This window comes from Trachypithecus francoisi, unplaced genomic scaffold (assembly GCF_009764315.1).
Source record: "Trachypithecus francoisi isolate TF-2019V2 unplaced genomic scaffold, Tfra_2.0 Lachesis_group17, whole genome shotgun sequence".
In the NCBI taxonomy this organism is placed as follows: domain Eukaryota; kingdom Metazoa; phylum Chordata; class Mammalia; order Primates; family Cercopithecidae; genus Trachypithecus; species Trachypithecus francoisi.
The window spans coordinates 17,308,361-17,322,698 of record NW_022681462.1 but is presented as its reverse complement, the minus strand read 5'-3'; the positions used below and the strand labels follow the sequence as shown (position 1 = coordinate 17,322,698).

Sequence of the window (14,338 nt, the reverse complement as noted above, 5' to 3'; positions counted from 1 at the left end):
GAGACTTGGACCGAGGCACATACAATAACCTGCCATGAGGAAGCATCATGAAGCCATACAATGCTGCCAAGGACAAGAATGTGATGTTTTCTCATTTGATATGTTTATTGATTAATTTCTTTTTGTGATGTGGTTTGACAGAATCCGAGAGGGAATGTGAAAACCATTCACCCAAGTTCTAGAATGTCTGATATTGTCTTACAACTTCACATTCCTTTGTGATTCCGATGGACTGATTCAGCCCCAGGTTTGAATTTTTTCTAGTTTTCACACACACACACACACGCACGTGCGCGCACACACACGCACACACGCGCGCGCGCACACACACGCGCGTGCACACACACACAGACAAAGTCATAATACCTGTAAGAAGGAAAGCAGTCCTGTAGAACTAAAGTGTTTGAAAAAAATCTATGAGCTTAATGTTTTGGAGGAAATCCCTTCTATAGCAGTGGAAAGAAGGCAGCTCATTTTTGAGTAAGTGTGGATAGAACTGGAAATAGGAGATATGGCAGCAACAAGAGAAGGCCAATAATCTACGAGTTCATGTCCTCAGCTTTGAATGGTAGGACTGTATCTGCTCTTCAGTTTTTGAAATACAGCTTTGCCACGTGGTAAGTATACACCACCCCCTCAGAGCCTACCTGCTGCCTTAGTCCCTCTAACCCCTCCCCCATAAGTCTACCCCACTGTAGACAGTGTACCCCACTGTACCAGCCCAAAATCCAGACATTGGATAGTTAATGCCAAGCTCAACATGGCACCTCCTGGACCCTGCTCTAGAAGGATGGTCTGTTCTTAAATCTGTACCTGCTGGTCAGGTTGCACTAGACATGTTAAAGGAGGCTGATATCACTCCTGTCTTGGCACTACTCTATACTTCCTCCCCATCCTGGTTCCTACTCCCCAAACATAGGTGCACATATGTGTATGTACATGTGCGCAAACGTGTACACACAAGTCTACATTTGCACATACCTGTGCATACATACATGCACACAAACATGCACATGCAAATTAATGCACAAACATACACACCTGCACACACACATATCCTCACTTTGCCCCAGCTTCACCAACTTCTCCTTGCTCTTCTTTATGCTAGCACTGAGCTTTCACACTGGGATTCAGCTGCCATGCTTCACCTTGGGTATGATCATGACAGAGGCTGAGAAAGGTGACTCCCTCCGTTGATGTATTTCCCCATGATTGCCTTCCACCAAACGATACTAATACTCCTGAAAATACTTAACATTTACAAAATGTTTATTTTCTGATTCATTCCAAAGTACTTGCAAGCCTCCTTTTTTCTCGTATGCAAAATGATACCAATCATATCTAGCTCACAGATTTGTTGTGAGGAATAAATAAGGGACTACATCTACAGGATTAGCACAGTGCCTGGATATAGCAATTGCAACAAATAGTAGCTATTGATATCATGGTATTTGTTATTACTATTAATCTAATCATTCAGTTTTTGAGTTGTGAGTTCCTATATCCTTCTAATTAACTCATCACATTTTCAAAATGATGTCCTAGTAAAGGAGAAAGAATCTGAGAAAACGTTTCTTCACTTCCCTTTTTTTCTTTTTACTTGGAAAGCAAAGGAAAGGGCAGAGGCAAGTGTGCTTAGTATTTTGTGGTTAAATTTAAATTAACTTAGCAGCTGACATGCATAGAAAACCAAAATAAGCTAAGACTTTTTAAAAACTATTCCTTCACAATGTCATATTTCACTTAAATTGCAATTGACAATTAAAATAATTCCAAGAGTTTTAATTTGGGAGGAGGATGATTTGCTAAAGCAATTCAAGGTGCAGCCTCCTTTCAGGAAGGTCATTACAGACTTTGCTTGTACCTCTTTTTGCAACACAAAGGCCATGTAAGACACCCATTACCTTTCCAAAGAGAACATTATCAAAGTCTAAACTACATCCAAAGTGTATCTTACTCCTAATAATTAGAACTGGATGAGTAGCTAGGAAAAAAAATATGAACCTGCTTAAACTAAATTGGTTCAGCTCTAACTGATCTAATGCAGTTTTCCAAAGAATAATTGATATTATATAATCGTAACTGCCAGTTTATGTCAGAAAAGTGACATTTGACACTTTCTTGCTAACCAGCCTAACATCATCAATTAAAACATCACTTCTACAATGACATTTCACTAGTCAGCTTAACATCATAAATTATGACATCACCTCTTTTATGAAACCAGAAGATTGAAGAAAGGAGACTGAGAAAATATTCCTACTGAAAACTAAGATTCCTCTTTGATTTGTGCCTTTAGAATCTTTTTTGCTCTGATTATATTGCTGAGATGGTTACTAAAAATAGTAATAATAAAAACCTCACAAGATCATAGTGAAAGCCATAAGAGAGCAAATTATACATTTTCTAGTTCCCCTTAGTTATGGTTCAACATCCCTGGATGGTGATATGAGGATTTTATTTCACAACTGAACTATGAAATGACTATTCTTGGAAATCCCTGGAAAATAAGAAACAGAAAGAAAAATTTTGAGTTTGGGTTTGAATTTGGAATGGTATATTCATGTCTCACCAAATCCGTTTTAAAACAATTTATATGTCAGGAAGGTTGCATATACCTGTAGCCCTTCCAAAGGCTAACTGCTTGTTTTCCACCTGAGGCTCATAAGCACATACTATAGAAAATGTGATGGGAAATAGATCTTTTAAGATGGAAGGCCCAGATCCCAAAGAAGGAACATTCATTTTCGTCCACCTAAAACATTATATTTTAAGGCAGAAAGGAGTCATTTTCCAAACCGTTTCCTGAACACCTGCTGGACCAGCAGCTATAAGAGTAAGGAAACTGAGTCCAAGAGGAGGGGAAGCAACTTGCCTAAGGTCACACATAAAGCAAGCATAAGATGACATAGTCCTGTTCTACAGCCCTGTGGTCTTGCCACAATCAAGGATGAAAAATACAAGATATGGCATCACATTTACAAGAGCCACTAAACACATATATTCTGTCTTCCTCTTTTACAATTTGGTAGTGGAAGGATAAGGTGACCTTTTAGTGTGTTAATCCACAATTTTCAAGAAAGTAATCAAGTAGACTTCTTCAAAGCTATTTATATAATTACATAGAGTATTACCACAAGAATTTGTAAAAAGATATTATTTTTCTTTTTATATCATGTGGCAGAATTGAGAAAACTATAAAGAACAAGGTAGACATTTTTGGAGCATACTAGAGCCACATACCTCCTTCTAAGCTAATCTATAGTTAAAAAGAAAGTGTTGCCAAAAAAGAGTGCCACCAGGGGGATCATAACAGAACTCTCACAGTTTTATCTGGTAGTTGTGATTTTAATCCTTAAATCCAATGTTCAAATTCATCGGATTAAGGGTTTACCCACACTAGTCAATGGTACAACAAAGAAACAAGAGAACAAAAATAAGACAAAACAATTACTTGTATATCAATATTTTAACAACTTTAATAGCATAGAATTAAGAAATTCTGCTTTATCCTGAATTTGGTTAATTATGACAGGCAAGTTTACACTGACTGCCACTGGGCAAAGTCCAACAACACAAGACCACAAGGCATAGCTACTTGCACTGTTTGATTATCAAATGCTAAAAAGAACCAAAATTTCTGGTTCCTCCCAGGATGGTTCTTAGTGCATAGCTCATCCTGACAAGGGACATTGTTACTAATTTTCCCAAGGCATAAGAAGGTCAAGTACAAAGTAAAGCATCATAAAAGGTCTTCCCCTTACGTATTGCTTCTGCAACTGTAGTCACACCAGGATGTTTCTGTGTGTTGAGTCTTGAATGAAAGGTAACTTTTTGAAAGCATCTTTGGGTTAAAGAGTATAAAAATTAAGTCTGGTGTTTATGATTGTATCAGTCCATTCTCACACTGCTACAAAGAACTACCTGAGACTGGATAATTTATGAAGGAAAGAGGTTTAAGTGACTGACAGTTCTGCAGGCTGTACAGGCAGTATGACTGGGGAGGCCTCAGGAAACTTACAATCATGGAAGAAGGTGAAGGGGAGGCAAGCATGTCTTACTATGGCAGAGCAGGAGAGAGAGACAGCAAAGGGGGAAGTGCTACACACTTTTAAACAACCAAATCTTGGAAGAGCTCACTCACTATCATGAGAACAGCAAGGGGAAAATCCACCTTTATGATCCAATCACCTTCTACTAGGTTCTTTCTTCCACACATGGGATCACAAGTTGACATGAGATTAGGTGGGGACACAGAGCCAAACCATATAAGTAATAAAGAGAAAAGTCATTGTTATTACTAAAGGATGGCTGTTTTTATAATAAAACACATCTCACACCTACATACATATTTTGAATGGGAAAGGGGAGCAGGGTTATTGACTTAGTAGAATTTATAATTTATAAAATACATTAGAATCAATGTTTGAGTGTTGTTTAGCCAGTTTTGGCAATGAATGAATTCAACAGCAGGCTTCACAGTGTACAAAAAGTTCCAAGCTTCCAAGTAATTTTGTGTTAGTTGAGACATATTTGTCTGCATTAGAAAATGTTTAAATCTTTGAATTATTTTTTTAAGGACCAGAACCGTAGAGAAGGAATAAAGTGTCACAGGAATAAGAAGAATTTGAGAGGCTCCAAATGCACTTGCTTTCTTCTTCAATAAGCCAAAGCATGAAGGTGGTGCCCAAATACTGGCCCAGGGGATGTGTTCGTTGCCATGAAAATAGTTCTTAAATAACAGAGCAAAGATTTTAAGCAAATCCATGCAAATTGTCAGAGCATATCTTAGTCACCTCTAGAGGTGGGGTGTGATTTACTTAGCCTCATTTCTTGACTTTTTTCCAAAAGTTTTTGCCATGAATATTTATGTCTAGGGTTCATTTACCGACTGAATTTCCACTCCGTTGGAATTATGCATCCCCATAGTGCACCCAAGAAAGGTGAGCAGTTAGAGGTGAGGAAAGAGATTTCCTGACCTTTTGAAAATAGCAAGCTACACTGGATTAAGTACAGCTTGAGCGAGGTTACTTGTGGGTTGGTGAGGTGTAATTACCTCAAAATTATCTCACTGAAACAATTAGTGTGCAATAGATTTGGTACCAGATCTGCCGCTGTTCTGAACTTTTGTTAAAGCATCTCACTCCATCCTGAAATTGGGCAATTTATAATTCTTACGGAAGGTGCTAGGACTCTACATATTCCTGCTCCTGAGTGCAGACTTATTTACAGCTGGTGCTTGTCAAATGAGTTGTACATGCAAAGACGCTAGACTTGATGTGAGGGAAGTGTTTCTTTGGTGATGAAGCGTTCCCTAGGCAAGTTCCCGGAACCATCAGATGTACAGACAATAGCTAGCCCCCCTCTCATTACAGTCCTCAAGTCCTCAAGCTAAAGGTGCTGAACTTCTGGCACCCAATCATTCACAACTGGTTCTTTTTATTTTTTCATTTTAATTAATTTATTTATTTGAGACAGAGTCTTGCTCTGTCACCCAGGCTGGAATGCAGTGGCACAACCTCGGCTCACTGTAACCTCTGTCTCCCGGGTTCAAGCGATTCTCCTGCCTCAGCCTCCCTAGTAGCTGAGATTACAGGCACCCGCCACCACACCTGGCTAATTTCTGTATTTTTAGTAGAGACAGGGTTTCACCATGTTGGCCAGGCTGGTCTTGAACTCCTGACCTCAAATGATCTGCCCGCCTTAGTCTAACTGGCTCTTTTTAAAATGAACGCTAGGCAAAAAGGACTCAGGTTTGAGCATGCAGCAAAAGAATACATTTTTGGAAATCATTTTCATTTCCTCTTTGCTTTTTTATAAAACTGCCTCAAGTCGAAGGGGAGTTTTATTTCACTTTATTTATGTTTCTGACAAAATTTAGATGATATTTCTTAAGCAAAGCTACTGTCTAAACCTCATAGGCAGGGTAGTGATTGTATAGAGAAAAGATCTAAATTTTTGTTAGAAAGCTTTTAAGTAGCTTTTTGAAAAATAGCTTAAGTCATTTAAAAATATGTGAGAAACCACAATGAAATGGGATTTTTTTCAAAATTATTTTTTCCTAAATTGATTATATACTATATACCCTGAAGGCGGTGTCTGTGCAGTTAGGGTGAAGTAAAGGTATGAAATGAATTCAGATTTATACTCTATAAAAGCAACTCTTTCTTTTACTCAATAGAAGGAAAACAGTATTTGTCTTAAGTAGTAAACAGATATATGCTGATACATAAACAAGAGCTACTTATTCTGTAACTTGAATGGAATCAAGAATACAAAAAGAGATCAACTAAAAAGGTGTCTGAAGGATTGTAAATGTTTATGATTCTTGAATAAAAAGAAACACAACATTATAAAACATATTTGTATTGGTTTTTACTACCTATGACAATAAGGTGAATAAAACAATCTGATCTGGATAGACTAGAAAATAAACAGTGGCAGAGATGTTGTCCACAGGAAGAAAAATGGCTGAAACAAATATTTACTGTGAAGCCATTTATGGATATTTAGTAAGTACCAAGTGCCGTGTTAAGATTTCATATATCTTAACTAAGTCATTTATATTGCACAGCCGTCTTTACAAGTGAGTAATATCATCCCAATTCTCAAATTAGGGATGTCTGAACCCCAGAGAAATCAAGAAACCTGGAAATGTCACATAGCTGATCAGTAATAGTCTAAAGTATGAATTGAGGTCTAACTGCAAAGCTTCAACTTTTTTTTTTACTTAGTGAGTAGCTTTTTACTGAGGAACTTTCTTTCTGAGACACAGACACATACAAAGAGAGAGAGAGAGAGATATTAACCTTTATTATGGAAGTGCTGTAAGTTTGAGCCTATACCAAATTGAAAGTGAAAGATACTGATAAAGTTTAAGGGTTATTCACAAGGAGGGGTGATCATATTATTTGGAGAGAATGATCATATTTTGATCCTCAAATAATCTTAATGTTTAGTTTATTAATTCTTGAGAGTAACTGAACAAGACTTAAGCATTCACCTCATGAAAGTCTTTTCAGTGTCCTCTTTGCCTTCACACCAAACTGCCCTAAGTGGAGGATGCAGCTTTACTTTATCTTATTTTTGTTTCTAACAACATTTAAACTGAATTTCTCAAGCTAGGTTACTGTCCAGTGACACTCTAAAGATCCATGAAATGGTGACAAAATATCCATGGCAATCTGATATGCAACGGTGATCTTTATACATTTTTACTTTGTTGTTACTGGAATAAGGCTTTGATTTGTGTTTAAAGTTATGACTCTTCTCATAACTTCTCTGGTGTTTTTTCTTTCAATTGTGTAATGATGCAGTGTGCTAGAAAGCACACTGAACTGGAAGCAAAGGGACTCTGTTGGCCTTGGGTCACGTCCTTTTAGGTATGCCGTCTTAGCTGGGTTAGTCCCTGGGTAGCTCCAGACCTCTCTTTCCTCATCTGTCAGCAGGAAGTTAGAAAACGACACTCAACTCTATATTCCATCACAACTAGAAAATTTTACTTTTGGAAAACTTACTTGTGTGACTATATAATCCAAAAAATTTTCATAAATTGTAACTGAAAGCCTGCCCACTTAAGGTTAGACTCTTTTGGACTCTGCAGAATCCATGCCTATTATCTTTTATTCTTTAGTGAGTTTTAATGGGATGTTCTACTGAAATGTAACACCAGTTATCTGACTGTGTTTTTGAGAGTAGTTTTTATTTAGACAAACTGACTTAGGAATACCTACTTAGCCCTATTCTCTTCAGTAATAGGCATTTTAAAAAATTAGTTCAAAGCTCTTCTGAGGTTGGCAGACTCATTATGTTTATAAGTTCCACCTACACGAGGCACTAGACCGCATCTACCCAATATGACATGCTGACACTTCTTCCACAGTTTCCAACTTCTAAATGACTTCAGATTTCATTCTGTTTACACTCACTTTCTGGTGATCTCACCCAGTCTTATTTATACCATTTAGAATGGTGATGACTCCCACATTTTTGTCTCCAGACCAAACCTCTCTCCTAACTTCAGACGGCCTCATTGACATCTGTCTATTTGACATCTTTACTTGATGCTGTTATGGATCGAATTGTGTCTCCCCCAGCCCCTGAAAGATACGTTGAAGTGTCAGTACCTCAGAATGTGACTTAATTTGCAAATAAAGTATTTACAGAGGTAATCAAGTTAAAATGAGGTCATTAGGGTGGACCCTGATCTGATATGACTGGTGTCCTCATAAAAGGGAAAATTCAGATACAGAGACAGACACATACAGACAGAAGATGATGTGAAGATGCAGAGGGAGAAGAGGACAATGTGCCTGGAGGCATGCATGGACAAGTCAAAGAATAATGAGGCTTGTGGGCAAACACCAGGAGCTAGAAGGGGCAAGGAAGGGTTCCTCCTTACAGTCACCAAAGAGAACATGATGACACCTTTATTTCAGACTTCTAGCTTCCACAACTGTGAGGCAATAAATGTTTGTTATTTTAAGCCACCCAGTTTTAGTATTTTGTCACAACAGCCCTAGAAAACTAATGCAGATGCCTAAGAAGCATCTCAAATCTTACATGTCCCAAGAAGGACTCCTGCCCCACTCTCCTCTCTGGACAATTATCCCTTTCCATGTGACTGGGAGCTCCAGGTTATTGGTTGCTCTGACAAAGCAGTTTGGAGTCATTCTTGGCTCTTTTCCTCTCATTCTTCTCATTAAATCTACCCTGAAAATACAGTAATTTATAGAATCTAAGCTACCAGCAATTGTGAGGTACATGATTATCTTATCCACCCCTAAGAAAGAAAAAAAATCTAGCAATCTATGACCAGTGCTATTGCTTAGAAATTTATTTTATATGTATTTGAAGACCTCTACACTTATGTAAACATAAGTTTGCCATATATCATTATTCAGTATAAGGAAAATGTATGTGAAATAAGTTGGTTAAAGTTTCCAAAAAGATTATTCATTTCAAAACCTAGCTTCTTAATTGCTTTCCATTCAGAATCATACAAGTACATGGTTTTCCACAAAATATCATCCATAGTGACATTAAGAGTAGTGGGCAACACAATGCTCTGCTTCCTGCAGATTTTGAACTGAAGCTGCAAAGCTCCAGGAACCTGTGATGCAATTGAGTGAGAATAAAAATGCAAAACCAACTATGTGTGCATGCAGAAAAGTGGCAACTACATCTCTATGTCTCCTGTTCTGTAGTGATGGTAAGAAGCCATCAATCACAAGACTCATTCCAATTTCAAAGATGCTAAAATGTTTTTTATAAAAGAGAGAGAGAGAAAATGTTAACACCAAAATACATATACTCTCTACCTACATATATACATATATACTCTCTACCTACATCTACATATATACTCATTATCCCCTAGTCCAAGCCACCATCATCTCTTGCCTGGCTTCTCCTTGAAGCCTCCTAATTAGTTTCCTTGGTTCTATAGTTGTCCCTCTATAATTTATTCTGTACGCAGCAGGCCATGTGATTCTTTCACAAGCGAAATTCAATGGAATCTTTTCTGTGTGGGAAGGTGGGCGGGTATAACTGGCTACAGAATATCATCCAATTGATTCTATCACTTGACTACATGCAGATCTTTCATGTATGCAAATCTTTCTCCCCACAACACTGCACACTTCTGAAGTACTTCATCGACCATCTATATAGTGTCTTCTGCAGCCCCTACTAAAGAGCTCTGTCCACCTAGAAAAACTGCAGAGAAAAAAATGGAATGTATACAAGCACTTAATGAGGGGATCAGTTAGATAGGACCCACAACAGGGATAGAGTCCTTACAATGGTGAGCCTCAGATAGGGTATTTGGAAGGTTTATTTACTAAGAATCTCATTGGGTTGGCGGTCATAACATCTATGGAGGAAGTAGTGAATGTCAATCAAATTACTTTGTAGAAAGTTAGGTCTACAAAGTAAAGGAGGCTGCCATCAGTTCACTTACCCTCAGAGGTGTTCTTTAGGAAACTGTCATGTGTAATTATAGAGTAAGACTGGACAAGTATTCAATGAAATTGTGTTTGTTTTGTGTGTGCGTGTGTGTGTGTGTGTGTGTATGGATCATTCATCACTTAGGTGCTGCCTTCCTCTGGATAACACTCTTAACCTTAATTCCAGCTCCAACCAATTTGATTTTTGCCTTCAGTCTATACACTTAGAGAACTTTTTAAAATTCTGCCTGTAAGAAGCATCTATTGACAACTGCTTACCTTTTTTTGAGACCGAGTCTCACTCTGTTGCCCAGGCTGGAGTGCAGTAGCCTGATCTCTGCTCACTGCAAGCTCTGCCACCTCCCGGATTCACACCATTCTCCTGCCTCAGCCTCCCGAGTAGCTGGAACTACAGGTGCCCGCCACCATGCGCAGCTAATTTTTTTTCGTTGTTGTATTTTTAGTAGAGACAGGGTTTCACTGTGTTAGCTAGGATGGTCTCAATCTCCTGACCTCGTGATCTGCCCGCCTCGGCCTCCCAAAGTGCTGGGATTACAGGCATGAGCCACCGCGCCTGGCCAATAACTGCTTACCTTTAAGGTAATTTGGGTCATTATCAAAATTAAACTTAAATGACATATGCTATTTAATTCACATTTTTAGCTTTTAGTTCCATATTCTTATCTTGCTTTTCTACATTTTATCCACTTTTTAAAATAACATAAAAACATTGGAATTTTTAGAAATTGTAAACAAAAATGAAATAAATGAGTTATTTGAGAGCCCTTTCTGGCTGGAAACTTCCTATACAATTTCTCTTATACTATGCATATTATTTACCTGTTTTTCAGTGGTTGTACTGAAAGAGATCATCAATTTAAATAATTCATATCCCTGTAAAGGATTTGGATGATTTGTGCTGTGAAAAGAAAACATTATTTCAGTGGTTTGGCTGTGCTGTGACTGAATGCAGGATTAATGTGATCTTTGGAGGAGAGATTGACCCATGCAGCTATTGTTTTCTTCCGTTGAAAGACTTTAAAATGAAGTGTATCATCTTTGCAAGGTGGCCAGTATCACTGTTGTGCAACTTCAGAGATTATGCACATTGTATTGTATGCAAATGTGAACGGAATTCGTGGAGCAGTTTCCTCCTAACATTTACATAGAACACGATTTTGAGCAGCGCTCCCTGCAGTGCTGCAGCCCTGAGGAATGTTGAGGCCGGGAGCGGTGGCTCAAGCCTGTAATCCCAGCACTTTGGGAGGCCGAGATGGGCGGATCACGAGGTCAGGAGTTTGAGACCATCCTGGCTAACACGGTGAATCCCTGTCTCTACTGAAAAATACAAAAAGCTAGCCGGGCGAGGTGGCGGGCGCCTGTAGTCCCAGCTACTCGGGAGGCTGAGGCAGGAGAATGGCGTAAACCCGGGAGGCGGAGCTTGCAGTGAGCTGAGATCCGGCCACTGCACTCCAGCCCGGGCGACAGAGCAAGACTCCGTCTCAAAAAAAAAAAAAAAAAAAAAAAAAAAAAGAAAAGAAAAATCTACCGAAGAGGACGTGGGAAATGGAAAGTCTTCCAGCCACTCCTGTTTAAACTATAGATAGTTCTCACAGATCCCACCCTCAAGTCAATGATTCTTGCTTTCAAATTTGAACTAAGCTGAAGATAAAACAAATAATAAAATGATTAGATTTAAAATTAAGTAGACAAGATGAAAATTATCTTACACACCTTTTAAATTTTTTAAGTAAATAATAAAAAGCTAGATGGCATTGAATAAAAGTAAAAGCAAAATAATCCACTTAACCAGTAAAATGGTGACGTGAATAACCATTTGTAAAAGCAAGATCAACTAACATGGTAGCAAAGGCATAACATGATAAATACGATGGAACATTGGCCGACTCATGGTTCCAGGAACCTCCTACTCATTGGATTAGAGGCTAGAAAAAGAAGTGGCCCCTGTCTAGAAAGTCCTTGCAGGTCTGCTTCCCTTTTCCCACCCTGTTCATTCTTTCTCCTCTTTAGCCACGTAGGAAAGGCTGGAGTGAGCGGAAAAGCAGTTAGCACTTCTGCAAAATCTATTTTACGTAAACATGAGTTAGTCTCATGACCATGAGACACAGGCTTTTGAAATTCAAAAGCCAGGAATTGATAGTGAAAAAATATTTGACCAAGTTCAAGAATATTTATAGGAACACATGAAAATAGGATTAACTTTTTGATAAATTAGGCATAGAAGGAAATTTCCTTAGTCTGATAAAGGGAACTTATAAGAAACTTATATCAAACAATAAACTTAAAATGAAGACATTGGAGGCTTTTCCCCTTAAGATCAGGAACAAGACAAGAATGTCTACTCTCAACACTTCTATTCAATATAACATTAGAGGTTCTCGCCAGTTTAATAAGGCAAGAAAAAAGGCATCCAGATTAGAAAGAAAGAAGTAAAACTATCTTTATTAGTAGGTTACATCATAGTCTATATACAACATCTTATATAATCGCTTTTAAAATCACTAATGTGAGTTTAGCAAGTTTGTAGATTTGGGGAAAATTGTATTTCTATGGACTAACAATTAACATTCAGAAAATGAATTTTTAAAAACTCAACACCATTTATATTAGCATCAAAAGGATACATAAAATTTATATAATAAAATTTATAAGACAATGCTGAGAGAAATTAAAGAAGATCTAAGTAAATGGAGAAACATACCATGTTTATAGACTGGAAGGCTTAATATTATCAAGGAGTCAATTTCCCCTAAAATTGTCTATAGAGTCAATACAATCACAACTAAATCCTAGCAAGATCTTGTAGAAATTGGTAAGCTGTTTCTAAAATTCACATAGAAATACAAAAGACCTAAGATAGACCAGAAAACTTTCAAAAAGATAAAGCTGGAGGACTTACAGTACCTAACATCAAGACTGATTTTAGAGTGATTGTGCTATCAACATTAACATAGACAAATAGATCATTGAAACAGAACTGAGAAGAAACAGATCCATATAAATACGGTCAATTGATTTTCAATGAAGGTACAAAGACAATTAAATAGAGAAAGTACAATCTTTTCAACAAATGGTGCTAAAAAGATGGGATATTCATTGGCAAAAACTATACCTCAACCAATACAACTGTATACAAAAGTTAACTTGAAATGAATTACAGAGCTAAATGTAAAACCTGACACTAAAACCTCTAGGAAAAAGAATAGGAGGAAATCTTTGTGAATTTGTGTTAGGTCAAACTTTCTTAGATATAATACCAAAACATGATGCACTAAACAAAAATTTGATAAACTAGACTTCATGAAAAGTAAGAAATTCTGCTCTTTAGAAGACAATGATGAAAAGACAAGACGTGGACTAGGAGAAAATATTTGCAAATCACATATCTGATAAAGAATTGAATCTAAAATATAATGAGAAATCTCAAATTCAAACAACTTAATTTTTTAATGGGCAAAATATTTGAACAGACGCTTCAGCAAAGATGTGTGGATGACAAAAAGCACATGAAGATGCTCAACATTATTAGTCATTAGGAAGCTGAAAATTTAAACCATGATGTGATACTACCATATCTTTTACAATGGCTAATATTGAAAAGACCGTTCATACCAAGTGTTAACAAGAATGTGGAACAACAGGAATTTTCATACACTGCTGGTGGGCATGTAAAATGATACAACTACTTGAAAACAGTTTGACAGTTTCTTAAAAAGTTAAACATACACTTACCGCATGACCCAGCCATGCCATTTCTATACATTGACCCAAGAGAAACAAAAGCATATGCCTAGACAAAGACTTAATAAGTGAATGCTGAATGGAAGCTTTATTTGTCATAGCTAAAAACTAGAAACTTAAGTGGCTATCATCAAGTGAATGAATTGACAAATTAATGTTTATATAATAGGCTATCACTAACAATAAAAATAACTATACTTGAAATAACATGGATGAGTTTCAAAATAGGTACATTGAGTGAGAGAAGCTAGAGAAAAAAATCTTACACACTCTCTGATTCCATTTATATAAAATTCTAGAAAATGCAAACAAATCTATGTGAAAGAAAGCAGATCAGTGCTTTCCTTGGAATCACTGGGGGATAAGGTAGGGGGTAGGTGTGGAGAGAGGTGGGAGTGAGAAATGAGAAAGGGCATGAAGAACCTTTAGGAAATGATGGAGACGTCCATTATCTTGATTATGGTAATGATTAATTTCACAGGTTTATATATGTCAAAAACTATTATACTGTACACTTTGAATATGTGTAGATCATTATATGCCTTTTATACCACAATCAAGCTGTTAAAACTTTATTTCAAAAGTGTTTAATTAGAGGAGTAGTATGTTCAGTTTATTCAGTAAGTATT

At 37.3% G+C, this 14,338-nt stretch overlaps 1 long non-coding RNA gene across 1 annotated transcript; it reads left to right on the top strand.

The window, feature by feature from the left end:
* The first annotated feature begins 227 nt into the window (after positions 1-227).
* On the top strand, positions 228-1,291 carry LOC117062933. Its single transcript, XR_004428632.1, has 4 exons — positions 228-289; positions 352-480; positions 560-617; positions 1,109-1,291. It is a non-coding gene; the product is annotated as an uncharacterized LOC117062933 (long non-coding RNA).
* The last annotated feature ends 13,047 nt before the right edge of the window (positions 1,292-14,338 follow it).